Below are 27,613 nucleotides of genomic sequence, written 5' to 3'. Positions count from 1 at the left end.
TAAATTGCTATTGTTTTACTTAAAATATATTGTTATGTAAAAAGTGATATATTTTAAGTAAAGAGGAAGTATATTTATACTTTTTAGTATAAAACAAATAAAATAAACTAGATTACAACTATTTAAAATATATAAAACCTACTGTGTGGGTGTAGCACTTTTTACAGTGCACCCTACTTTGCTCTACTACAAAATTAGATCATTCTTGTTCAGTTATTGTGAAGAGAGATTGATTGTCCCATCATGTCACGATGCAACACAGTCAATATATCACTAATTTGTATCATGTACTGTAATACTAAACAAATATATATACTTTCATCCAAACTCCCATATTCAGAAAAATCCACCGAGAAGTGGAACATGCAAACAAAACAAGTATAACATGAAGTTTACAGACCCCCATAAATGTTATAACATTGAATCACTTGCATTGAAATGAAACATTGTTCAATCTGAAAACACTGAATGTAAATCATAGACTGGCTTTTATTTCCTATGAGACAATGCTTATGAAACACTTCTAGGTGGAGGGTCAGATTAAGAGTTTAGCTGTAGCCAGCACTTAGTTTTTATTCACTTTCAGTCTTTGAACAGCACACTCTTAAGAGTGGAATTACAGGACAAGAGTGGAATTCTGAAGAAATGAATCAGAACCATCTGTAGCCACGGACAATTAAGAGCTCCTTCTGGAAATCACCCAGAAAGCAGACATGTCTGTGAATTAGGCTACACATTAGTCGTATCATAATGGGTGCACACAAATAAAACTTTTCAGAGCATCGTTGAGAGAAACTTGAAAGACCAGTGTTGCTGTTGTGGGTGTTGGCGAATTCTCGATAGTGCACTAGTCATAGGCGGGTTCCACACACAACAGCGCATTGAACTTCCCTGTCAGTGGATGGTTTAAGGCACGGGTTTTACTCATCCCAGTCAGTATCTGGGCGGCTCTGAGTGGCTTTGGGACGCGAAAGTCTTTTCCCAACTGGAATATACAACAACTGAAAGCAAACGCTAAATAAAACGGAAAGAATCATGGAAGCCAATGGAAATGCTGGCAAATTCGGTAAGTTTTGCAGTGATGTCATGATTATTTCGCGCGAGAAGTGAATACATTTGATTTAAGAGTCAACATATTCATATGGCTATATGAATACCATAATGTGAACAACTGAATGCTAGCTACAACACCACATACTTTGTACAAACCAATTTGCTCTGAAACTCGAATTTGTAAGATCACCTTGTTTTTAGCTTTCGCGAGGTTCTTTTCACAGTCACGCGGCGTGTAACTTAGTGAAATAGCCTAATTACATTTTGTTTATTGCTGCACTGTCAGAACTGCTATTAAATGATGCCTCATAGAACATTTCCCATCACTTCAGGAGTTTGCGGACTTTTCATTTATCTGAGAACTTTAATAGGCTACTCAGCTTTAAAAACAGAGGCATGAGTCCACAATGCAAATTGCAGCTTACAAACAAATACACTTGGAGTTAATTTAGCTTAGTTATTGTATGGTTATATAAAACATAATTATTTTTGTGGACCTTCACTTACACCAACACACATTCAGCATGACGTTAACTAATGTCACGCGAGGGAGGATTCAACCAGAAGAAGGCGCCCTATGACAAATTACATTTGAGTTAGTGATTCATCAAAGTGACTCGTATATTTGAATCGGTTCCCTAAACGACTCTTTTAGATTTCGCTTACTTATTTGTTCAAATCACATCTGCTTTCCATATAGATTTTATGTTTATGACTTTAATAAAGCTATAAGAATACAGAATTAGCTAAAAACCGATAAACGTGTATCAACGTTCTCTCTTTGTTAAAGAGTTTAACTCACAAGCTGAACTGAATTGAAAGACATTGCGCCACTTCAGTTGGTCAGCAGATGTAGATATCCAGTTTGTTCAGTTTGTCTCGTTTAATAACGCCACGAGTCTTGACTCATTCAGTGAAGGGGGATGATCCATCACAACCCGCCTGGAATGCTATTAGTTCGCATTTTTCTCAGCAAATCTGCACTTTACACGAGAGAAACTTGAGCAAACTAAATAGCTAGGAGTCAAACCAGAACGATTCTTCCATTTAAAAGATTCGTTCAAAACCAAAGATTCTCCCATAAGTGAAAATCCCCAAAGGAGAAACCACGTTTGTAGTCATCAGGCAAAATGTAACGTTAAAGGTGGGTTTGTGTTTAATCAGGCCGAAAACGAAACCAACTGACAGAATAAAATACGTTGTTATTACAGCGTTATAGCTATATGCCATTTAAATACCACAGTGCATGCCTTAACATGCCAGACTTACAGATGTGAAACCCTGAGATAGATGGAGCAAGTGAATCATAAAAACACAGCAGGATGATTTTTGCAGGTTTAGAACCCGCCCATAGAAAGAAAATTGCAAACGTCATGATTTTCTCGCCTCATGTTATTTTTCTAGACAAACTAAACCGATCAGCCAATGTCGGTCATGTCTTGTGTGCGTAAGCTTCGAGAAAGGACGAAATCCCAGGAGTTAGTTTACAAGATCGTGGCACAAGAGAATGGGAAACGCATAGGTGGGTGTTGCTTTTGTGTCGCGCGCTCGTGCATTAAAAAGCCTCCCGTGGGCGAAACTGCACGAGACTTGTTTAGTCCCAGAAAGTAGAGTTTCCAGAAAAACTGCAGTTACAGTTTTGTCACTATTACTGTAAAACCATAATAAATGGGGTCTCATTTAAACTGTAAAAAGTAAGAGAAAAGCTCTTTCTCACTGTAACAATGGTAATAAAATAACATTTACATAAATAATTTAAAATAGCATGAAGTTTAGAACGTGCATGTTGATTAGGAGATAAATAGCCTACTGTAAATGTGTCAACCAATCTCTGCTACATCTTCTTGCACAAGTCGGATCAAATCAGACTTTTTGTTTGCTTTAAGAAGCTGCACTCTAAATATTAAGATTAAAATGATTAACACATTGAGAACATTTATAAAATAGGCTACCATGATGAAAAGGATGTTTATCTGCATGTCACAAACATCTATGACAGTTTATCTCATAAACGTGTATGATACACTTTTTTAATATTTGGGATGAGGAATGAGTCAAGGGGATTTTTCCTGTTTAGCTTTTTGATGTTTTGCTGTATGTTAAATGGCATTCCAGCCAAATACAGCAGAGAAGATCTGTTATCTTCCTTGTGTTTTTGTTTTTTTTTTTACTGAAAAAGGAGAGTAGGATTTCACAACCTTTCCAAGGAAATAATGAATGGTTCTGACGGTTGATTTATCACAGTTTTAATTCTAGTAATGAAAAATCACAAAAAATCAAAAACCTGAAGAAAATAGTGGCACTCAGGGCTCCTTAGATGGAAATTCCAGTTAATGGAAAAAGCCTTGAGGAGTATGACAGTAGCATCAAAACACACACATGAAGTAGCATTATGATAGTCATTTATTTTCTCACTTTGTTGCAGGATCCTGGAACTGAATGTATTTGAATGCTTCAGTTTCTATGTTTACATACATTTTAATAATTAAAGCAAAGTGCTTTCATGCAAATTTTAATTAAATTGAGGTTGCTGCAAAAGTAAATTGAAACGTGTGGTGCAGATCTTAAACATTGTTAATAATGCCATGTAAACGTTGAGTTCACTGTAAGATTCATAAGCGTCCAGTATACGTGTTTAATTCTATGCAGAGATGTCTAGTTGTTGGAAAATGAATTAGGTAAAATGGCTAAATGATGATGGCAAACATGTTTTCAGAAGATAGTATTTTGAGGCAGTGGACGGGAGCTGTAAAGATTCAAAATGACAAAAAAAACAAACATGTAATCTTCATATTAATGGTTCAACTTGTGGGCTATATTACAAGTCTTTATGTCTGAGGATCAAATCAAAATGTTTGTTTTAGCTTGCTTTGAAAATCTTGCTGTACAGCTGTGGTCACCATTCAAATAACATTTTGTGTTCAATGGACAAATGCAATTTTATTCAGGTTTCAATTCAAGTTAGCAGACAAGAAAAGGTTCTTTTGGCATTTGTTTTAGTTACACACATGCTGAGTTGCATAACACTTTAGTCAGCTGTCTTTGATATGGCTCACAAACTTCTAGGCATACTGATTTTGAAACTAAATAGTGCACTTGTAAAATAAAAAATAAGAAATTATCAGATTTTCATCAGATTTAAGAAATTATGATACATGTATAACCAGAATATTCATAATTTGTTTCCTTATTGAACCAATACATTTTACCGTTAATCTGTGCATAGTACAGTCGGTGAAAGTCAACTTTGTGTTTTACAAAAGGTCAAAAGGTTGTGCCTTGTATCATCACCTTAAGACCTTTGGTCATCTTCAGAACACAAATCAAGAGATTTTTGATGAAATCCAAGAGCTTTCTGACCCTGTGGAGACAACAACACAACTGACATGTTCAAGGCCTGGAAGGGTAGTAAGGGCATGTTTAAAACTTAAGAAGAAGTTTTCATTTTTGGGTTAACTATCCCTTTAAATATTTCACTTCAGTATACTCAGTAATTTACTAATGCCCAGGTTTGTTTTGGACAGCCTTTAAAAAATGTAATTACATTTTATCTACCCTGTTTGCTGCCTTTAAATTGCTACTGAAGTGAGTGGGAATGCTTTCGAACAGCTTCATCCTGGTATTAGTGATCTCCCTCTCTGGCTTTTATTCCAGCAATGGCACAGCTGAAATCCTCTTCGCAAATCATACCTGGTCCTGTTTCTATAATTTCTTTAAAGAAATTCTTTAAAGGTCTTTAAAGACCACAGCAATTAGAAGTCAGAAGAGTATTTGAACTTGGCGGCATCTACATTTGCATTCTAAAAACCTCTGGAGTATGATTTGAATGAGATAAAGAGGCACATTTTCCTAAATGTTAAATACCTCACCCTTTTCAAAAATGCTATAACACTAGTATCAGTCATCAAAATAAAACCTTACACACAGAGTTTTCTGAGTAAACACAAGCAACCATTCCAGCACAGAAAATGTTTTCAGCCTAACTTCAAAGGCCTTTCTGAAAATCAGCTCAACTTTTTCCCCATTTCTCCGCCTTCTGCTCGAGAGCAGCCAGAGCCTCATAAACAGCCTCTGTCGTAACAGCTCGTGAAAAAATGCCTGCAATGTTGTGGTTGTGCTCACACCCATGGGTCACAGAAGATGGAGATATTCATGATTCAACTGTTGGGTAAATTAAGCCCATCATGACAAAGTTCAACCAAGTGCATTTATCACTCTTAAATCAGCACTATGATTACTGTGGGACAACGGCTTTGTGTCTCATCCGGATGTTGCAGGCGTTCACAATATTTTGCAATATTTTATCATTCCAAATTTAGCCACTCCTGAAAAGGAAGTAAAAGCATTTTATGGAAAGACATTGATATGAACTTACTACAACACGCGTGCACATACACATTTTTACATATTGTGGTTAACTCTGTCTTGCTTTATAGATGCAATAATCCTTGCAAGCAATTGAAAATCGATCCCTAAAAATTGCAACACAGATCATATGGCTATTTCGAAAATTGTACCGGGTATATTAATCATATATAAGCTAATTTGCATATTTTCAAATTATACTTTTTTTTCAGGATTCTTTGTATATCTTCTTTGGATATTTGTATGTGTATGCAAAATAAGTAAAGACTATATTAAAGCCATAACTCAAAAAAACAAATATAATGTTCTTCTTCTTTTCGTAGATGTAATTTAATTATTTTAAACTAAAAACATGTGTAGCATAGAATGTATTAACACAAGAATCTCTGTGAGTGATGCAAATTATTTTATTGCTAATCTTTACTCAATCAGCATTGTGGTTCCAGCAAGAAAAGATAACCACAATATCATTGCAATATCGAATAAATGCTGTGTGGGTGAATAAATGTGGTCAATACGTGTCACTTTTATTTTTTTAACTATGAGTACTATTTATGATACTTTAATAAAGTGTCAAAAATCAATACATTACTTTATAAACTGAATTAAATAAGGCAAAATTAGGTCACACTTTATTTTAGGGTCCAATTATCACTATTAACTAACCATTAACTTTGACCTTTGCCTCAATTAACTCTTTATTTGCTGCTTATTAATAGTTTATAAGGTAGTTGTTAAGTTTAGGGTATTGGGTATGATTATGGATGTCATGCATTATACATACTTTATAAGCATTAATAAACAGTCAATATGTTAATAATGGACATGCTAATAAGCTTCTAGTTATTAGTATGAATTGGACCCTATACTAAAGTGTTACCCAAAAGGATATACTGTATACCGTTTATATTGTTCAAACTTAAAAACTAGAAACTAGTAACTGAAAGTGAAAAATTCTAGGAATTTACCAACAATTAGAATGGTTAAACATATCATTTGTTTTCATGAAAGTAAAAACTCAATGATTTGGACTTTATTGTGGGCAGATAGATATACAGCATGAAAGAGTATAAAAGAAAATCTTGGTGCATTTACAGTAACCTTTACCATACTTAAAGCTCACCCAGCAGGTTTTGACCTTGAGCAAAGTCAAAGTGTAAATTCAGCAAGTCCATTTCTGCTTTTGTCTGGAGAGAGGTGTGTCAGGCAATTGGAATTAATGAAACCATGCATGTAATTTTTTGTAATAGTTCTGACCTTTACATGAATCAGCATTGACCCCAGGTATTTTTGACTTTGGTTCTATATTTAGACTTCCAAAGTTCTCATAAATCGAGATACTTTGACCGTGGACTTCGAGCATTTTATGACCTTTGTGAACTCCATTCACACTGACGCCTGAACTTGACTTTTGTTTTGTCCTTTAGGTCTGGATGGAGACCCAGACCTGCAGTTTTTGCTGAATGGTGGAGACCTACTAAAGGTGAAGTCCAAGTCATGGAGAAAGACCCGCTGCTTTCGGCTGAATGAAGACTGCAAGACAGTGTGGCAACAGACCAACAAGAAGTTCAAGAGTGACTCCAGCTGTAAGTGTCTCTGCTGTCCCTTTATTCTGTGCCTGTTTGAAAGAGGTAAGGAGAACAGGACTTGGTCATATCATGAAGAATCAAATTTTACTTGAAACAATAGATCACGGTATAATAAGCAAAACACTGTACATTTGTGAATACAACTAAGCTGCCACTAATTTAAAATAGAAAACGGTTAACCTTGTATAATTTCCTTTCAGTAAATGATCTCATGCTGACATCAGCAAGCCTCACATCAAATGGCTTTCAGAAATTTCTCCACCTTATGATGGGACAAAATGCAAACCATGATTTTATGTAGAAGACAGTAAATCACAAAAAAAGCTTGGTTTTCACAGCCAGGGTCACAAACAGTTAGACCTGTCCTTCACTTTCCTTTTTTTCTGCCTGCAAGGCCACAAAAGTCTTTGAGTTGGGCGGAAAGGAAACATCTCTGACAAAATGACCAGAGAGGAGGGGAGCAAAATTTTGTGGTGATATTAAATCTTTTTCCCACATGTGGTCCTCTTAGTTTCCGGCCTGGTTCCTCCTGGCCAAAGGCCTCAGACCAGACCTCTTTATCTGCGGTCTGCCAGACTGTGGCTGCCTCCTCTTTGTCCTGCATGTGTGTGATTAAGTAAACCAGGACCAAACAAAATCAAAGGTTTCTAGTGAAAACACCAGTTATCAGCAGGGAAGCCCGCGGGTCTGTTCACATGATATTTTCACCCATTAGTTGGGTGTTTTGACAGGCTTTTAACTCCCATTGGCCAATAATAATGATTGGATGCATTGCACATGTAGTCAAAGCATTCTGGCCTCTTTTTATGTTCTCAAAACAATGACATAAATGGCTGAAAATGTATCTCAAAACATATATTAAGCCAAGTAGGATTTCTCTAAGTGTTGAAAAGTTACAGATTGACTTAGAGACTTGCCATTGGCGGTAAAAGCTGAATCTATAAAATATTGGCTAGTTAACCGTTTAAATGCGAGAAGACAAGGGGATCATGTTTTTATGCACAGGAAGTGAGGTTCTTACTATCTTATAGTGATGACGCCAAGTTTATCTCAAGTTAAATGGACTTGAAAGGGCGGGAAACAAACTGAGGAAACGTAACAGATTGTTTTTATCAAACACTAGTGCTGATGCAGTAAAACTATCCAGAAATGGGACAATGACCATGTTCGTCTTTTAAAAACTGTTGGACAAAGACAGTTTGAATGAAACATCAACCACAGGCCTGTGTGATGCCCCGTTACATAGTTTGACGCTATTATCTGTGCAACAATGAACAGATTTTGCCCCTGTTTGTCATGAGTTTATTATTCCCGCCTCCAGCAGAACACAATGAGAGGTCACATGGTCAACATCCCACCACTGTAACATACAACAGAGGTCATATGAGGCAAAATCAGACTAGTAAGAGCCCTGATATGTTTTTAAAAGCTCTTGTTGGCACATCAGAATTGCTATTTTTAGTATTAAACTTTACTGCCTAAAATAGTTCCTCCTTGACATCAATTAGGCTCGAATAGGGCGGCTCAGGAGATCTGAGAAAAAGCAGCAGACAGGACATATTTTGGAAATGAGAAGTGTGTAATCTTTGCATCATCATCACTACATTAAATCTGCACCATCATCAAATAAAAAAAAAAGATCAACCCACTTCACCTCAAAAAAGATGTTGGTGCAATTATGTCATAATTATGTTTTCATAATGAAGAAGTATTTCAGACACTGTGTTTTATATAATACATGAAATGCAACAATAATTATCTGACAAAATCAGAAAGCAGAGGTCAGAATTTGGCCAAGCACAATGTTTCCTTTCTGTCAGCTTGTTTGAGTGGAATCTGAAGGATGCTAGACTTGCTTTTGACACTGCTTTCTTTCACCAGTTCACTTGAGATTGGGTGTTATCCAAATAGTTCTCCTACGGTCCCCATATTTGTCTTTGTGAGCGTGTGCCACGTCTAAAACAGCTAATTATCTCCAGCTGTGCTTTTTCGACATATTCCAGAAATACTGTACAAATAAGCTCTTCTTTTTCATCAAATGGTCGGTGAAAGAAAGCCCTCGGAAATTTTTATACAGTATATCTATGTCAAAAGGTTAAATTACATATTACATGAACTAGATACAGTTTTATACCTTTGTTTGTTTGATCTGGTAATTTTCTCTAAATTTCATAATTGTCTTTTTGTCATTTTCAAGGCATATTTGAAATACATTGATAAAACCTATAAATTTACATTGAAAATTCAAATAAACTACAAATTCATTAATAGAAATAACAAAAATGTATAAATTAGTTAAGTATTAAAAATGAATTCTATATAATTTCATATCAAAATTATGATTTTAGAAGTGCAGTCGAGAAGGTCAAGACCTCAAATAGGATACAGACATTTGCTGTTTTTAAAAGCAGCTACTTTTCATGTTAGACTAGTTTTATAATATAGAGCAGCCTATCTTTAATATCTAATAGATCTTTAAAAAATATATATAATAATAAATAATTGTGCCTTTGCTGTTTTGTCACGTGTCTTGAAATGTGCCATATTAATGGCTAGTGGCTTCTCTTATGTTATGAGTGCACACAACCCAACCCTGATCTCATTCTTCATAGAAAGCCATCTGTTGTCTAATGGGTTTATTTAGGATCATGGATTCATTTAAAAAATCTCACTTGTGTCTTACTTCCAGTTAGAAGAGTTTATCGATCTGTTTGTGCACAGAACGGTCAATTAAAGCTCTAAAGCTGACCCAGTTCTGCTAACACGTTTCCAGATAGCACTGTGTGTACACATCTGAACTATACAATAGATTTCTCATTTATTATTATAGCACAATACATATGATCTGAGAGGAACAGAGCTCATTTGGTCCTATTTAATGTTGTGTTTGTTTAACATTGGGATTAAAGGCCAGAGGGCACATGAGGAGACTGATTGTAATGTACAGCTGTGTTTGCCAAACACGTTCAATAATCGTCAAGTAGGGTGACACCTCTGAGGTTATCAGCTTCTTATCACTGTGTGACATGATGCCTGCGTTAAATTCAATATTTCATACAGCAGTGCTGTGCCAAGGTTCTTTGATTGAGGAATCAAGATTATTCAAGTATCTCGCATGTTAATGTTCAAGTTGAATCGACAGGAATTTACTGAATTAAAATTAATTGAACACAGTTGCAGAACTGTGCCATGACATGTTATGAAATCAAAATTAACTCAATATATTTGAAGTGGAAATAAGTGTCTCGCCATCAAGAATCTATAAAATTAATTAAATTGATAAAATATAATGAAAATGAATGAAAAGTTTATAAATTAAATACAAGGAGAATTTATATATATATACATATATATACATATATATATATATATATATATATATATATACACACATATATATATATATATATATATATATATATATATATATATATATATATATATATATATATATATAAAGAAGAATGATATTAATGAAGAATTAATATCACCTGAAAAGACATTGTTTGTATGGGTAATTCAATAAAAAAAATTAATAATTACAAATTGTACAGCAGTACAATTTGACTGTATACCATTTAAGTCTATTCTAATTTCAATTAAAATTTAAAAATGTGAAATCGCTGCGCTCAACCAAGACTTTGGGTGCGTAAAAATCTGTAAAAATCGTAATGGCTTCAAATGAAAAAGCAGAATGCACACTCATTTATATAATTCTTACTGATTTTTATATTTTCTTATAATTCATAAAGCACAAATAGATCATATCCATAAATCCATTTGTTCTTCTTTCATGATAAAAAAATCCCAAAATCACTAAGAAGCATACAAGTGAGCGTGGATTCTGCTTTATTCAATTCAGTTTCAGTTGAAATTACAACTTTGTTTCCTGTTTGCTCAATTTAAATTTCAGATTCATTACTGGATTGCTTAGAACCCTCTTAGAGATAACATACTGATCCCTTAATTCTTAAAAATGGATGGACCCTCTTGCACTTCTGTGTCTTTTGGTGCTTTGGAAGATTTTAAATGTCAAAATATACTCTTGAAATAATGCAGCACTGCATGTACAGACCTGCATATCAAACAAGCCTAGAAATAATGTGTCTCTTTGACTTCAGGCTGTTGTTTTGTTGTAAATCACCATTTAGATGTTTCTCTCATCAATCCGTCAACAGATTTCTTGTGAAAGGCAGATTTATTCCCAAAAGGTTCAAAATGCTGTTGGATTAATAATAATAACAAATCTCTCTGCTCTTTTCCAGTCAGTCTCGAGGATGTTGATTCGGTGAGGTATGGCCGTCAGACTGAAGGGCTGCAGAAGTACACTGACTCCTCAGTGGACGACCGCTGCTTCTCCATCATCTTCAAAGGCCGACGGAAGAATCTAGACTTGATTGCCTCATCTAAAGAGGAGGCCAAGAGATGGGTCAGCGGTCTGGAGAAGATCATGACTGGCATGCACAGCCTCAACCGACAGCAGAACAGTGAACAGTATCCTTGAACATCCATTCCAGTTTCTCAGCACTGTTCAATTCAGTTCAATTCAAGTTTATTTGTATAGCGCTTTTTACAATACAAATCGTTACAAAGCAACTTTACAGAAAATTACATTTCTACAATATTTAGTTGTAGCTTATAAGTGGTGACTATCAGTTTGTGCGCGTATGACAGAATTTTTTCTGAAAAAATTAATACAAGACATAGTGAGCCAGACGATGAACATTATTCGACGATAACATTATTATGTGTTCCTGTAGCTCAATTGGTAGAGCACTGCGTTATCAAGCGCAAGGTCGGGGGTTCGATTCTCTGGGAACACATGATATGTACAAATGTATAGCCTGAATGCACTGTAAGTCGTTTTGGATAAAAGCGTCTGTTAAATGCATTAATTTAATTTAAATTTATTAACGGCAATTATTATATGATGCAGTCATTCCGTTTAGTTGCAAATTGTAATCTACAAGATTCTGTGTACTGTTTTTTGGTCCAATAATTAATATCTCTGTCTTATCCGAATTTAATAAGAGAAAATTATTGGTCATCCAATCTTTTACATTTTTAACACACTCTGTTAGCTTAGATAATTTAGAAGTTTCATCTGGTCTCATTGAGATATATAGCTGAGTATCATCAGTATAACAGTGGAAACTAATCCCGTATTTTCTAATAATATTACCAAGGGGCAACATGTATATTGAAAATAGAAGGGGACCTAGGACGGATCCTTGTGGCACTCCTTATTTTACTAGTGATAAATGAGATGACTTCCCATTTAAATAAACAAAATGGTAGCGATTGGAAAGGTAAGGATCTAAACCATCTTAGAGCCTTCCCTTGAATACCTGTATAGTTTTGTAATCGATCTATGAGTATGTCATGATCTATGGTGTCGAACGCAGCACTAAGATCAACTAAAACTAGCAATGAGATGCAGCCTTGATCTGACGCAAGAAGCAAGTAATTTGTAATTTTTAACAAGTGCAGCTTCTGTGCAATGGTGGGGCCTGAAACCTGACTGAAATTCTTCATACGGATAATTTTTTTTGCAGGAAGGAGCTCAATTGAGCAGCTACAACTTTTTCTTAAATAATAACATAAATGGAAGATTTGAAATAGGCCTATAATTTGCCAGTTCACTAGGATCTAGTTTTGGTTTCTTAATAAGAGGCTTAATAACCGCCAGCTTAAATTGTTTTGGGATGTGACCTAAAGATAACGACGAGTTAATAATATTGAGAAGCGGTTCTTCGGCTACAGGTAACAACTCTTCCAGTAATTAAGTGGGTACAGGATCTAATATACATGTTGTTGGTTTAGATAAAGTGTAAAGTCAAGTCACCTTTATTTATATAGCGCTTTAAACAAAATACATTGCGTCAAAGCAACTGAACAACATTCATTAGGAAAACAGTGTGTCAATAATGCTAAATGATAGTTTATAAGGCAGTTCATCATTGAATTCAGTGATGTCATCTCTGTTCAGTTAGATAGTGTCTGTGCATTTATTTGCAATCAAGTCAACCATATAGCTGTAGATGAAGTGACCCCAACTAATCAAGCCAGAGGCGACAGCGGCAAGGAACCGAAACTCCATCGGTGACAGAATGGAGAAAAAAAACCTTGGGAGAAACCAGGCTCAGTTGGGGGCCAGTTCTCCTCTGACCAGACGAAACCAGTAGTTCAATTCCAGGCTGCAGCAAAGTCAGATTGTGCAGAAGAATCATCTGTTTCCTGTGGTCTTGTCCTGGTGGTCCTCTGAGACAAGGTCTTTACAGGGGATCTGTTGATTTTGATATTCTAGGTATTATCAAATTGCCTGATTTTTGAGAATGTAGCAGACATAGAGGATCATAATGTAAAAGGAGCTCATTCAAATACTGAGGTGCTAAACCATTCAGGGCTTTATAAGTAATAAGCAATATTTTAAAATCTATACGATGTTTGATAGGGAGCCAGTGCAGTGTTGACAGGACCGGGCTAATATGGTCATACTTCCTGTTTCTAGTAAGGACTCTTGCTGCTGCATTTTGGACTAGCTGTAGTTTGTGATAAGTTTATTTAGCTCTTCCTGTCCTATATTTGTAAAGCACTGCAGTTTATCTTTGGGTGCGATGGATGAAACTGAAGTGTTAGACGCTGTAGAATCAACATTCGCTATTGTATTTCTGATCTTATCTATTTTATCAGTGAAGAAATTCATAAAGTCATTACTATTAAACGTTGGTGGAATATTTGAATCTAGTAATTTGTTAAGCCACTGTGCTAAATAAAAACCTTGGATTGTTTTGGTTATTTTCTATGAGTTTGTGGATATGCTCTGCCCTGGCAGTTTTCAGAGCCTGTCTATAGCTGGACATACTGTTTTCCACGAAATTCTAAAAACTTCCAAGTTAGTTTTTCTCCATTTGCGTTCAAGACCACAAGTTTCTTTCTTGATAGAGTGAGTATTACTGTTACACCATGGCACAGTACGTTTTTTTCTAACCTTTTTCAATTTGATGGGGGCAACAGCTTCTAATGTATTAGAGAAAATAGTGCCCATGTTGCCAGTCATTTCATCTAGTTCATGTGTATTTTTAGGTACAAATAGCAGTTGAGATAAATCAGGCAGGTTATTTGCGAATCTGTCTTTGGTGGCTGGAACAAGGAAATGGTCTGTAACATCATCACTTTGAGGTACGATATCTATAGCAGTAAGATCGATTCCATGCAATATAATTAAATCTTAAATTAAAACGATGAGTGGGCCCGGTGACATTTTGTTTGACTCCAAAAGAGTTTATTAGGTCGGTAAACTCAAGTCCTAATGCATCATTTGTATTATCAAAGTGAATATTAAAATCTCCCATGACTAACGCTTTATCAACTGTAACCAGGAGGTCTGAGAGGAAATCTGCAAATTCTTTTAGAAATTCTATATATGGCCCTGGTGGTCTATACACATTAGCCAAGTGCAAGCAAGAGATACATTAGATTTCTTTTGAATGTCTGACAGTGTTTAAGCAGAAGTATTTCGAATGAGTTAAACCTGTATCCTGTTTTCTGAGTAACATTGAGAAACAATATTATGTTGCAATTAACATCGATTTAACATATTTAGGTCACACATCATCTCAAAGTGACATTTATTTCATATACTGTATAAGGTTAAGGTTTGGGTTAGGTTTCAGTTAAAGGATGTTTGCTTGTATTTTATAAATCATTTTATACGTAATTGACTGTTATTATTATATGTAATATGTGTAACTGTTACCTCAAATATATACTTTTTTGCGCTAAAAGTACTATGTGTAATATGTGTAATAAGCATTGATATAAACCTTTTTTAAGTAGAAAAGATCTAGCTAGAAAACTGTAATATTCAGTCCTTACATCAGACAAAAAGCTGGTTCTATAGCTGCATGCGCAAGGCAGACAAGAATGCAGACAACAAAATGTCCTTGAAGGAGCTGAAGCATTTCCTACGTCAGATCAATATCGAGGTGGACGACAGTTACGCTGAGATGCTTTTCAAGGTGAGAGACAAATCATAAATATATTGTTTGCATTTTAACTTGTGTGAGAAGCTTATAGCAATTTTTATGTACGAGTCTACAAGTTCAAGAATCTACACAATATCATATAAAACAATTTGTTTAAATTGCTTTTGAGCTCACTGGCTCATTTAAGTCTCCTAAAAATCTCAATTCGTACAGCTGAGTCTTAACTCATTTTCAAGAAACATCTAAAGACTCATCTTTTTCGCCTGCACTTAACCTACTAACACCAGTACTTTTCCTTTTCTTGTCTTTTTCATTTAATTAAAAAAAAAAAAAAAAAAAAAACATTATATACACATGGCTATGCGTTCTATACTAGACTAACTGAGACTTGTCATGGCACTTGTATTCTGTTGTTGTTCTCTTGTTGACCTGACTGCTTCTATTGTTCTCATTTGTAAGTCGCTTTGGATAAAAGCGTCTGCTAAATGATTAAATGTAAATGTAAATGTAAATGTAAAAAATCCTATTAACTGTCCCACAGAACTGGTTTATTTATTGATTTATTGATGCATTTTTTGCTATTTAATATTGCAGAAATGTGACACATCAAACTCAGGCACTCTGGAGGGATCTGAGATTAAATACTTCTACGATTTACTGACTTACCGGGAGGAAATTGATGTGATCTATGGGAAGTACGCTAATACTAATGGACAGATGAGCTCCGGCGACCTGTTGAACTTTCTCCAAAGTGAGCAGAGGGAGTCTGTGTCTTTGGAGTATGCAAAGAAGCTCATTGAGAAATATGAGGTGGATGAGACAGGTAAGCACACTTTAATTTACCAAAGCAATACATCAGTTGACTGTTACCTTTAAAGATATTAATAGCTGCATTAATAGGATACATTCGACTGATCAAAAGTTTTTTTTTTTTTTACTTTCTATTTTTCGCAAAAATATTAAGCAGAACAGCTATTTTGAAATATTAATAAAAATTAGTGCTGGAAACCGATTATTCGCAATTAATCGTATCCAAAATAAAAGTTTACTTAATAAATATACACTGTACACACTCAGACATTATGTATATATAAATACAAACACATGCATGTATACATTTATGAAAAATATACTAAAATATGTTTATATATTAAATGTATTTTATATATGTAAATATTTTCAAGCTATAAACTTTATGTGTGTGTGTTTTTATATATAGATAATAAATAAAAACAGTATGCACACATAGTATGTAAACAAATCTTTTATTTTGGAAGTGATTAATCGCGATTAATCGTTTAACAGCGCAAATAAAAATAAATGTTTTTTTTGTTGTTGCAAATCATCATAGAATAGAATTTCTGAAGGATCATGTGACACTGAAGTCTGGCGTAATAAAATCTGAAAATTCAGCTTTGAGTTACAGGAATAAACTACATTTTAAAATGTATTAAAAACATTTTTTTAAATTAAATAAAAAATGTTATTAATATATAATATAATTTGGATAATAGAAGATAAACATTGTCTAGCAAACTATAAATAGTTACGCTCACATCCAAAATGCTCATCAAAGACGTCATCAAGGCCATCAAAGAATATACTTTCAAAGTGAGTGAAAAATGGTATTTAACTAATAAAGTCCACTGCTTTGGACATGATTAATCGTGATTAATCGTTTTACAGCGCTAATAAAAATAAATGTTTTAAAAATAAATAGAATAACATTTCTGAAGGATCATGTGACACTGAAGACTGGCGTAATGAAATCTGACAATTCAGCTTTGATCACAGGAATAAACTACATTTTATAATGCAGTAAAAAAAACATTTCGGATATAATATAATTTGGATATTAGAAGATAAACATTATATAACAAAATATAAATACACAATAGTGAATTACTCAATCAAAATAGCAGGTGCATCATGTAACAAAATATAAGTAACATATTTTTTACAATACATTTAAGTGTATTAAGTGTTTTTACATTTACCCAGCCAAACAGAACATGTACATGAGCAAAGATGGTTTCCTGATTTACCTGAACCATGAAGAAGGCTCCATCTTTAACCCCGCCCACAACCTATATACCAAGACATGCATCAGCCGCTCAATCATTACTTCATTTCCTCTTCCCACAACACCTATCTGATGGAGGACCAGCTGAAGGGGCCTAGCAGCACAGAAGCTTATATCAAGTATGAACATGTCTGCTTTCACAAGTCTCAACAGCTATGCATTAACACATTAAGCATTCATCCATAAGCAGTGTGAGAAAATAGTTGGGTAACACTTTATTTCGCTAGTCCACTTTAGACATTCTACTAACAGTAAGTAGCTTTGCAACTACATGTCAACTTGCAGTTAGTAGAGTATAAGTAGAATGTCTTCTTAATATCTTCTCTTTCTTTGTTAACTTATTCAACTAAACCTAAACCTACCCTAAGTCTAATCTGAGAATTAGTAGACATGTAGTTGCAATAAATGAGATTTAGTTGATATGTAGTTGACATGTAGTTACAAAATTACTTCTAGTTAGTTAGTATGTAAATGTCTAATTTGACTATCAAGAGTGAAACCAATAGTTGTTGTCTTTTAGAGCTCTGATGAAGAGCTGTCGCTGTGTGGAGCTGGATTGCTGGGATGGTGCAAACGGAGAGCCGGTCATTTACCACGGCCATACACTCACATCCAAAGTGCTCTTCAAAGATGTCATCAAGGCCATCAAAGAATATGCTTTCAAAGTGAGTGAAAAAAGGTGGTTAAATAATAATGCCCACCGCTTTCAATGTGTGAACTAATCTAATGTCCATCAACAAAAGGATTTTGTGAGTAGGGCTGTCACTTTTAGTTCGAAAATCGATTGCGCAATCGATCGAACCAACCAAAAGAAGTTTCGAAAATGAAAATAGTAAATCGATTTTAACCAAATATGTACACTATTAATTGTAAAATAATTAAACAATTAAAAAATATGGATGTAACAAAACTCAAAACCAAGCAGAAAAAGAAAATAAAGAATTCCGAAAGTGCACTATGCGTTGCGAAACTAGAAAGTTCTATTATGCTGCGTTCACACCAAACGCCTGATGATAAGTCAATGTAAGGGCGAATTTACGCGCGTCTGGATGTCTCGCAGGCGCGGTAGATGCGAATTCGCCTCATTCGTGCATCTAGTTACAGGACATTCTGAGTTAAGAAAAGGAACATTGCAAGCTGACAGCGACCGGCTTTTGTGGTGGAAAATTGGCAGTAATACCCCCTGGGACAATGTCCCTGGGACATCAGTGTGGTCGGAGCGCGTCTTCTTTTTGAACAGTTGTTTGAAATGGATTGAATTATTATTTAAAATAATCTTGGAGATTTTTGAAATGCCTAAATCAGAAATGCAGCCGGGTTGAAGCCTGCAGTGATGTTTTTCTTTTGTTATGGCAGCCGTCCAATCTGCATATATATTTTTTCGAGAATGTTGCACTCCTGTTGCTTTTTGTTATTCTGCCAGAAACTTCATGCCAATAAATAAGAAATACTGCTGACTTGTGCATTTCCAGCGCTCTCTTTACGTTCGTCCATTATTTGACGTTGAAAAAGGAAACAGTCTTTTTTTAGACATGGAAAATCGATTTTACAATCGATTCAATGGACACTTATGTCTTAAAAATCGAAAATGATTTTTTCACAAAAGTGACAGCCCTAGTTGTGAGTGTGCTCACTTATGTATGCTACCCAAAGTTTTTTGGAGCAAATTACTTCAAATGTTCAAAATTAGAATGTACAAGCTTTTGTATAAGGTTTTTATGTAGAAAATAGGAGCAGAAAACGGTACAATAAGATTTCTCCCAAAGTGTTAAGAAGTCAAACAGCCAGCATGTCATAAACATTAACATTTACACACAGGACAAATGGGTAACGAATGCATTGCAGATGCAGAAAGAAGTAAATAATGTTTTTGTGTGTTGTTCTGAAAATAAAGTTAGCTTTAGCTGCATGACATATTATTTATTACTGTTGTTTCACTCCAGAATCCATTCAGTATTCATGTATCTTGTATAACACACGTTTGTGTTACACATTAGTTAATCAAGACAATAACACATTATTTAATTGAGAAAATATCACAAAACAATGAATGAAGGCCATTATCATAAATAATTAGGAGTCTGCTCTTACTGGCTGATTTGAGAAACAAAAAGAACGAAACTCTTAGTGACTAGTTCTCCAAATAAAAAGGAGGTATGTATGTGTCCGACACAATTGTACAACAGACAATTTAATTGGCTATTTTTGGGCCGTCAGTCATGTATCTATCATAAGGTCAATTGGAGGTTGTGATGACTGATAAAAGCAGCTTTTTGTGGATTATGAAAACTACACTAAACTACACTTTTTGCTACACTAGACCTCACAGTATCCAGTGATCCTTTCTTTGGAGAACCATTGCTCCACAGAGCAGCAGAAGATCATGGCCAATTATTTAACCTCCATCCTGGGCAGTGCTTTGCTCACTCAACCCCTGGGACATCAAATGCCCAGCACTTTTCCAGGACCCGAGGTAAGATCCCTACAAATAACACACTTGGAAGTTTCTGCACAAACTGCACTATAAAGGTTTTTCTTTCTTCCTTATTATTTGTGATTTCTTTGCAAATAAATGTTTTGAGTGAAATTTGTTGCTTTTTTCAGTTCTTGTGCTGTTCGCCACATATCGCCACCTGGTGGATAATAGATACTGTTTTCTAAAACTAAACCAGCTACATAACTTTCTTTTCACCACACCCCACTTTCCACGGATGACTTCCTCGTCATCCCTGCAATCTTCCTGTTTACTTCTGTATCCATGAATTCAAATAGCTGAAGACCGAGGAAGTGATTATCAGTAGAGCTACGATTACATGGGGAAACTTTTTTTTTTTTTTTAACACTTCCTGATGATTCACCAAAACACTTGATAAGCTTTTGAGCTGCAAATGACAAGACTGTACATGTTCAGACTGGCAGGATTCAAAGTGCTTGTTTTGGTTGTGAGGTGGGAGGGGATTCTGAGAAAGGTCAAAATTGGAATCCATGCAGCTGGATCAGTTTTGAATCTGATCCTTACGATGACTTATTTGAATCGAGTTTTAGCCCTGAGCTTTCTCTCGTATTGAAAAGTTCTGCCAGTTTCTCTGAATAACACGCTGGCAGGATGGTAATCAAAGGTGATTCTAGTATTACAGCCTGAGGGCGGCTCAGCCATGAACTCCCATCCTCACATAAACACAGCAAGCAGAGAAACAATAGGGATGCTTCATCTTTCAGATCCATCAGCAATATGTGAAAGCTATCTAGAATTTCTCTCACAAAACGTATACCTATCCTGTTTTTTATGCAAAATGCATATGCATTTTTTTCAGGATTCTTATATTAATTTAAAGTTCAAAATAACTGCATTTATTTGAAAGAGAAAGTCTTTACTGTAACTTTTGATCAGTTTTAGGTGTCCTTGTGGTATAAATGCATAAAAATTCTTCACAAAAAGTTCTGAACAGTAGTGTATATAACATTTCAATGCATAATCAGATCTTATCTGATCTGTTTATGTTTGTAGGAGCTGAAAGGACGTTTCCTGATCAAGGGCAAGCGTTTGAACAAACTGGATGCGGCATTCAACAACAACGCCACAGAGGACGTGGACAGTGTGTCGGAGGAAGACGAGGCTGCTGAACTCAAAGAGGGTGAACAGAAACCAAAGGAAAATGTGTGTAAAAACTGTTCAGTCATCCAAAGAACAATAACCAAACAGCAGCTGACATTAGTTGAACCTGTATTAAAAATTATCATTACAGGGGAAACTTCAGTGTAATCTAATGTACCAGTGAAAGCAAAAACAGCCTCTCAAGTACTACAAAATGAACATTCACCAAACATCACATACACTATAAGGGTAAAATTGACAGAAAAGCAGATTTGATTTGTTAGTGCAGCACAAAATAGGGTTTAAATCAAATTAATAAAATGTTTATTTTCAGACCACTGCATTTTCTTTGAAGTGTAAACTGGAAAACAGGTTTTCAAAATGTTTCACAAAGCACACTTAGGTTCGCGGAGTTTATTTGCATACACAAAGCTGTGGTAGATAAGGTTGAGTTCAAATCGGCACACTGTCAGACATTCCCACAAAAACCCCATTCAAATCACGAGACAGACAACAGATTTGTTCTGCTTATTTGGCATGTCTTCGTCATGGCATGTGTAAAGTTATGCCCAACTGTAACCAAACTGTATTCCTGATTGTGTTGTAGAGTTCCAAAAAGATCAAGCTGGCTAAGGAGCTGTCAGACCTGGTCATCTACTGCAAGAGTGTCCATTTCAGCAACTTCGAGCATTCAAGAGATAACCAGGCTTTCTATGAAATGGCCTCCTTCAAAGAAAGCAAAGCAATGAACCTGGCAGAAAACTCAGGTAAAAACCAGAGTGTTGCCAGCTTCCAGGTTGGCCTACAAGAATATGTCATAACTGCAGCACTCCCCAAACTAAAGAAAAAAAGGAAAAAAAGAAAGACCTAAAATATGAGTGATGTTGCCAGATATACTCAAATAACACATTTTGTGATTTCTTGAAGCTACGGCATTTATTCATCACAACATGGATAAGCTGAGCAGGATCTACCCAGGCGGCTCCAGAACCGATTCTTCCAACTACAATCCGGTGCCACTGTGGAACGCCGGCTGCCAAATAGGTGCAAAGCCCTCGTGATATGAGATAATATGAGTCTGATGCAGTTCAGAAAGCCTGGTTATAATCTGCATGTGCTTCTATTCACCACTTAATATGTTTTTATCTCTCAAATTGTCTGTAGTGGCTCTAAACTTCCAGACTCCTGGTAAGGAGATGGATCTGAATCAGGCCCGCTTTCTACCTAATGGCAAGTGTGGCTATATACTGAAGCCAGAGTTTCAGAGGGACCCTGCCTCACAGTTTGACCCCAGGAACCTCAGAGTAGGCCCCTGGCTGAAGAGAAAGATCTTGCATGTCATGGTGAGATAAAAAAGATAAATAAATAAAAATAAGATGAATATATATAAAAATTCTGCCTGATACAATAAATAACATATATAAGAAAATTAAATCAGTCAAAATAAATAATGAATATATATTTTTATTTGTTTAAAAATGAATCATTAAAAGCTGAAATACAGTCATTTTTAAATGCTACGAGGGAATTTAGGCATAATAACATTATAATATACATTATGAATTTAGTTTTTGATGATTTCTTTATTTAATAAAATATATTTTTTAGTTTATATTATATAGTTTTTTAATGAAAAATTATTTACTAAAAGCTAAAATCTAGAATTGTAATGCTACTAGTGCATTTAGGCATAACAACATTATAATATACATTATGAACAATTAATATTGTAAAAATATATTTTTTACATATTTGTTAAATTATGTCCTGACAGTAGAATATGAGACAGATAATCTGTGAAAAAAATCAAGCTCCTCTGGCTCCTCCCAGTGGTTCTATTGCCATTTGCAGTTACGGACTGCACCCGGTAAGAAACAACCAATCAGAGCTGCGGTCCGTAACTTTGTTTGTGTTCAAAATGTAGAAAAATATATATAATAAGCGAGTACACCATGAATCCGTTTTCCAAACCGTGTTTTTGGCCTGTCCTGAATCACTAGGGTGCACCTATAATAAGTGTTTATATTCTGACTATTTTAGATTGCTTCAGGGATAACGCGGCGGAGTAACCCAGTACCTTTGTGATTCTTCATAGACATAAACACAGAGAAGTAGTTCCGGCTACGATGTTCTTCCGCAAGACGCAAGCAGTTCTGTTTATGAACCGCTAGAGCGTCAAAAGTTACCTACCGCAGCTTTAAGTGTTATTCTGGGCCTGGTTTCCCAAAAGCTTCGTAAGCCTAAGAAGTTCGTAAAAACGATCGTACGACTGATCTTAATATTAAGGTCTGTTTCCCAAAAGCATCGTAACTTAAGTAGATCTACGAGTGCTCTGGAGTAATTGTAAAGCCCTAATTGCTAAATCATAAGAAAACAGATTTATGCGGTCACCTGCAGGACAATCGAAAGATTACACCTTAAACTTATATTTATTTTGATTATAATATAAGGATTTCATTGTGCTTTATTGTACACTTTATGACTCGTTTCCTTATTTTTGTTTTATTAATTTATAAAAGAAATAATTTAAAAGGGCAGAAATATAGAAATACATATTTGAATTAAATGACTGAACAAAAAAAGAATAAGAATAAAATAAGTAATGTAGGAAAAAATGTCAATGACTTGCTGAAGTGCACGAAAACCAGCTATGTATTTGATCTGAAAAAACGTCTCACTCTCTCTCTCTATACTGTGTATAAATTAGTGGTGGGCCGTTATCGGCGTTAACGTGCTGCGTTAACGTGACACTCTTATCGGGTGATAAAAAAAATATTGCCGTTAACCTATTCTCAAAGTTGGGTTGGGAGCTCTATTAGCAAGCTATGATGACTTTCACCTTGATATTTTATATAACCGACTGGCTGAGGACAGCCTAAAAAGATGCTCAGGACAGTTGACGGGCCACTGCTGCGCATCGTCACGAAAGCTTAAACCTTACCGCTTGTCAATTTAAACATTAAAGCATTCAAACACAAGACGCGGAAAAGCTGAACAGAGTAAGTTCAGACGAGCTAAACCGAGCTCTCTTCTGCGAAGTTCTCCTCGAAGTCCATCCTGCACCTGAAAGAACAAGCACAAATCACAGTTTGAACCAAAAAAAAGATGTGAAAGAGCCCAATTCAGTACTCGCGGTGTTCTGGTGTTCAGGGCTCATGCAGAAAGAGGCGTCTCAAAACACTTGAACATCGACTTTTTTTATTTTATTGTGACAAGTGAATTTAGGCATCACAAAATTGTAATATACGTTATGAAAAATAAATATAGATTTTGTGATTTGCTAATGATTACATTTAACAGTGTTATTCTGGCTGATACAATAAATAAAAAATAAATTAATTAGTACATTAAAGGTCCTATGACATGAAAATTTCACTTTCTGAGGTTTTTTAAGATTAATATGAGTTCTCCTAGCCTGTATATGGTCCCCAAGTTTCTAGAAATTTGAATCGGTGTAAATCAAGATTTTGCCATCGTTCTCTGCCTTTGAGAAAATGGAAGCTCAAACGGGCTGATCTTGAATCTCCTCGTTGTGGCGTTATAAGGAGAAATGTTACCTCCCCTTTCTCTGCTTTGCCCGCCCAAATATTTACATATAATTCAGTCGCAATGTCAGCACAGGCATTACAAACAGACTTTTATGATAGATTCGACAGCACCGCCACAAACAGTGAGTAAACAGTGCTCATTAATGCCTGATCTGTGATCAGTGATTTCTGATGTGTAGCTAATCATTCAAGTTCACACAGACTTTCTTTCTAAATCCTTTAATACTGATGCATCAGTGAATCAAGCCAGTGACTAAACGATCAACTTCACGTTGTTTCTCTTAGTAGCATGAAACAAACCTGTTATTTAAATTGTGATTTAACTACAGAGAGCGATCAAAGAACGCTCGCTTTTTTCCGGAGCTTTTACACATCGCGAGTATATCTGCACACTTGCCCAAACTGCTGTTACAATGAATGACGCTGTTATGCTGGCACAACGGAGCTCTTACTGTATTCATGTGTTTGCTGTTAGCTGTGGTGAAAGCATTTTGTGAGATAACGTGTTGCAATAATGACGAGATCACTGCATTCACGGGATAAACAGACTCTGTCTACTTAATGCTCATCACTGCAGCCTTTCATGTGATGGGAAAAGATCGAAAAAATAATTATATAATCAACACTTCCACGATTTGTTAATCTCGACAGTTGTAATAGTAAAAAAATATATATATATTTGAGAGGGGTTCCACATGTTACGCATTTCGAATGCAAAGATGTCAGCCAATCACAACAGTTGTCATTTACTCGGAGTCTCCCAGCAGACACGCCCCTTCAAACAGAGCATTCAAGCCAGAGGGCTAATATCAGGATCTAAAAATGCTTTTTATTTCTAAATTTTAAATGTAAAAATCATTCTAACAATATAAGCACACATAGGGATACATTATAAAACATTTAAAGAAAAGGAAATAATCCATATCATGGGACCTTTAAAAATAAAATCCGTTATTTTAAATCATTTTAAAGTTATTAAACCAAACCAAATGCAGACCTATCTAAACCAATGCAAACAGCGACCAATTCTTGTATGTGTCTGTTCAGATCATATCAGCCCAGCAGCTGCCCAAGATCAATAAAGACAAGGAGAAGTCCATCGTGGACCCTCAGGTCAGGGTGGAGATCTACGGTGTGCCCGACGACAACGCCAGCAAACAGACACACCACATTGACAACAATGGCAAGTGTCTACTGTCCATTTACACTTATGCAATGAACAAATGCTTTTTTACCAAAGTGTAGGTCACTGAAGTGTTTTTTGTCACAGGTTTCAATCCTCAGTGGAACACAAAGTTCCAGTTTACTATTCACGTGCCAGAACTGGCTTTGGTGCGGTTTGTGGTGGAGGACTATGACGCTGCTTCCCATAATGACCTGATTGGCCTGTACACTCTGCCCTTCACCAGCATCCAGAATGGTGAGCTAGTGAAAATAAGCCAGAAATTGTTGTGCAGTTATTGTGAATTTGTTCACCATAAATCCTATCTTCTGTCTTCAGGATATCGCCATGTGCCTCTGCTCACGAAGACAGGAAATCTCATTCCTTCAGCGGGACTGTTTGTACACATCATGGCTCTCGATGGCTAATAAACTCCAACATTCCCCTCAGTCTCCACAGTGTCAGAGTTTGCAGATCACTGAACAAGACAATCAGCTAAACTGTCCTGTGCAAACACTTTTAGGATAAGATTGGGACCTTTCCTTCTTACCTTATGACTTCAGACATGTACTTTAAAAAGCTTCATGGAATTAGTGCATGCAGTTCATTTTTGAAAAAACAGGTGGGGTAAAAAAAAAAAAACTGTGACTTTAAATTTTGTTTTTCATAGCATGCAAATTGAATACATTTAAACAAAACCTGTTTAAATAATAAATATATATATATAAAATATATTTTATTTAAATTTAATTTAAATGTTAAGATTTGAACATTTTTTGACTACCCGTTAGAGTAATATTTTCTACTGCTGTCAAAACGATTAATTGCGATTAATCATATCCAAAATAAAAGTTAGTGTCTACAAGTGTCTCGGGTAATGCATTACAAGTAATGCACATAACATAATCGGATGACTTTTTATCAAGTTACTAGTAAAGCAACACATTACTTTGAAATTTACAGGAAATTATATATTTGCGAGAATTTCTATTTTTCAAATAAGTAATGCTTGTCACCAGTTACTTTGTTTCCCAATGTATTCACTGACACCTCTACCTAAGTTTATTCATTTCACTTTCGATTTAAAAGGGTATTTACAGTTGCCAGAAATATAACTATATTTTTTTGTTTAATAAACAAATAAGCAAGCCGAGCACAGGTGACAAAAAGCAACGTAACGCATTACTTTCCATTAAGAGTCATTAAGTAACACAATTAGTTAATTGTTTAGTAATATATACATGTATGTATGTGTATTTATATATACATATGAATATAAACACACTATACACACTATACATATACACACTCATATTATATAAACACAAACTTTTATTTTAGATGCGATTAATTGCAATTAATCGATCTGACAGCACTAGTACTTTCAGAAAACACATTTTACCACGCTGAAGTTCATCATAAGAATTCCATTGTCATTCCTATCTAATTCAGTTTAGATTCGTAACCGGAGAATGTTTTACCTAACAGTTTTCGATTTTAATGTTAAAAGAAGGTATATTTAAAAATATACTACACTGATCCCTTTTTATATTAAAAGAGTAGTCGCAATTATATCAAGATTTAATCTTAACAATGTGTTGTGTGAGACGAGTTGAACTAGTGTAATATTGTTTGATATTTGTTAGTTACAGTGACTAACGTTGGCTTATGCTCAGTTGTTCTTTATATGAACTCAGGATACAGATGTTGGACAATGAACCGTTTACCAAATATTACCAATACTGTACATGCTATCCACTGTTTTCTGATAAACATGTTCAGCTGTCAATAATAATCACATTATATAAGAATCTGAACTGAATGAGTGTTTTGAGTTATCTTGTCAGAGCATTAAAAGTGTTGCACTACAAATATGTATAATGTAAAAGAAAGGAAAAGTTATGCATTTACAAACAGTAGCTGTGCTTTCTATTTTTAAGGTGTTTTTTTTTTGTATTCATTGCTGTTGGTATAAGGTATTTCTACTTTGATCTGCTCCTGTTTTAGAAATCTTTCTATTTTTATGTTGTTCTTAACTTATCTAATGTGCCTTAAAGGAAAACTGTTACGTTCTACTTCAGCAATATAAAGCCATAATAACATCTGTTTCTGATGTCCTGTTCTGACATCCTCCTAAACAGGAAAGAACTAGCTTTACTGACTCTAAAATGATGTGGCATTCAACTAGTGCATTCATTAAAACTGAATTAAACATCTCAGAAACATTTCT

General features: G+C 35.2%; 1 pseudogene; it reads left to right on the top strand.

The window, feature by feature from the left end:
- Positions 1-856: 856 nt before the first annotated feature.
- LOC113077823 (1-phosphatidylinositol 4,5-bisphosphate phosphodiesterase delta-1-like) lies at positions 857-27,608 on the top strand (annotated as a pseudogene).
- The last annotated feature ends 5 nt before the right edge of the window (positions 27,609-27,613 follow it).

The sequence above is a fragment of the Carassius auratus genome, unplaced genomic scaffold, assembly GCF_003368295.1.
Source record: "Carassius auratus strain Wakin unplaced genomic scaffold, ASM336829v1 scaf_tig00023280, whole genome shotgun sequence".
Lineage (NCBI taxonomy): Eukaryota > Metazoa > Chordata > Actinopteri > Cypriniformes > Cyprinidae > Carassius > Carassius auratus.
Note: the sequence above shows the minus strand (reverse complement) of the source record. Positions and strands in the feature narration are given on the sequence as shown.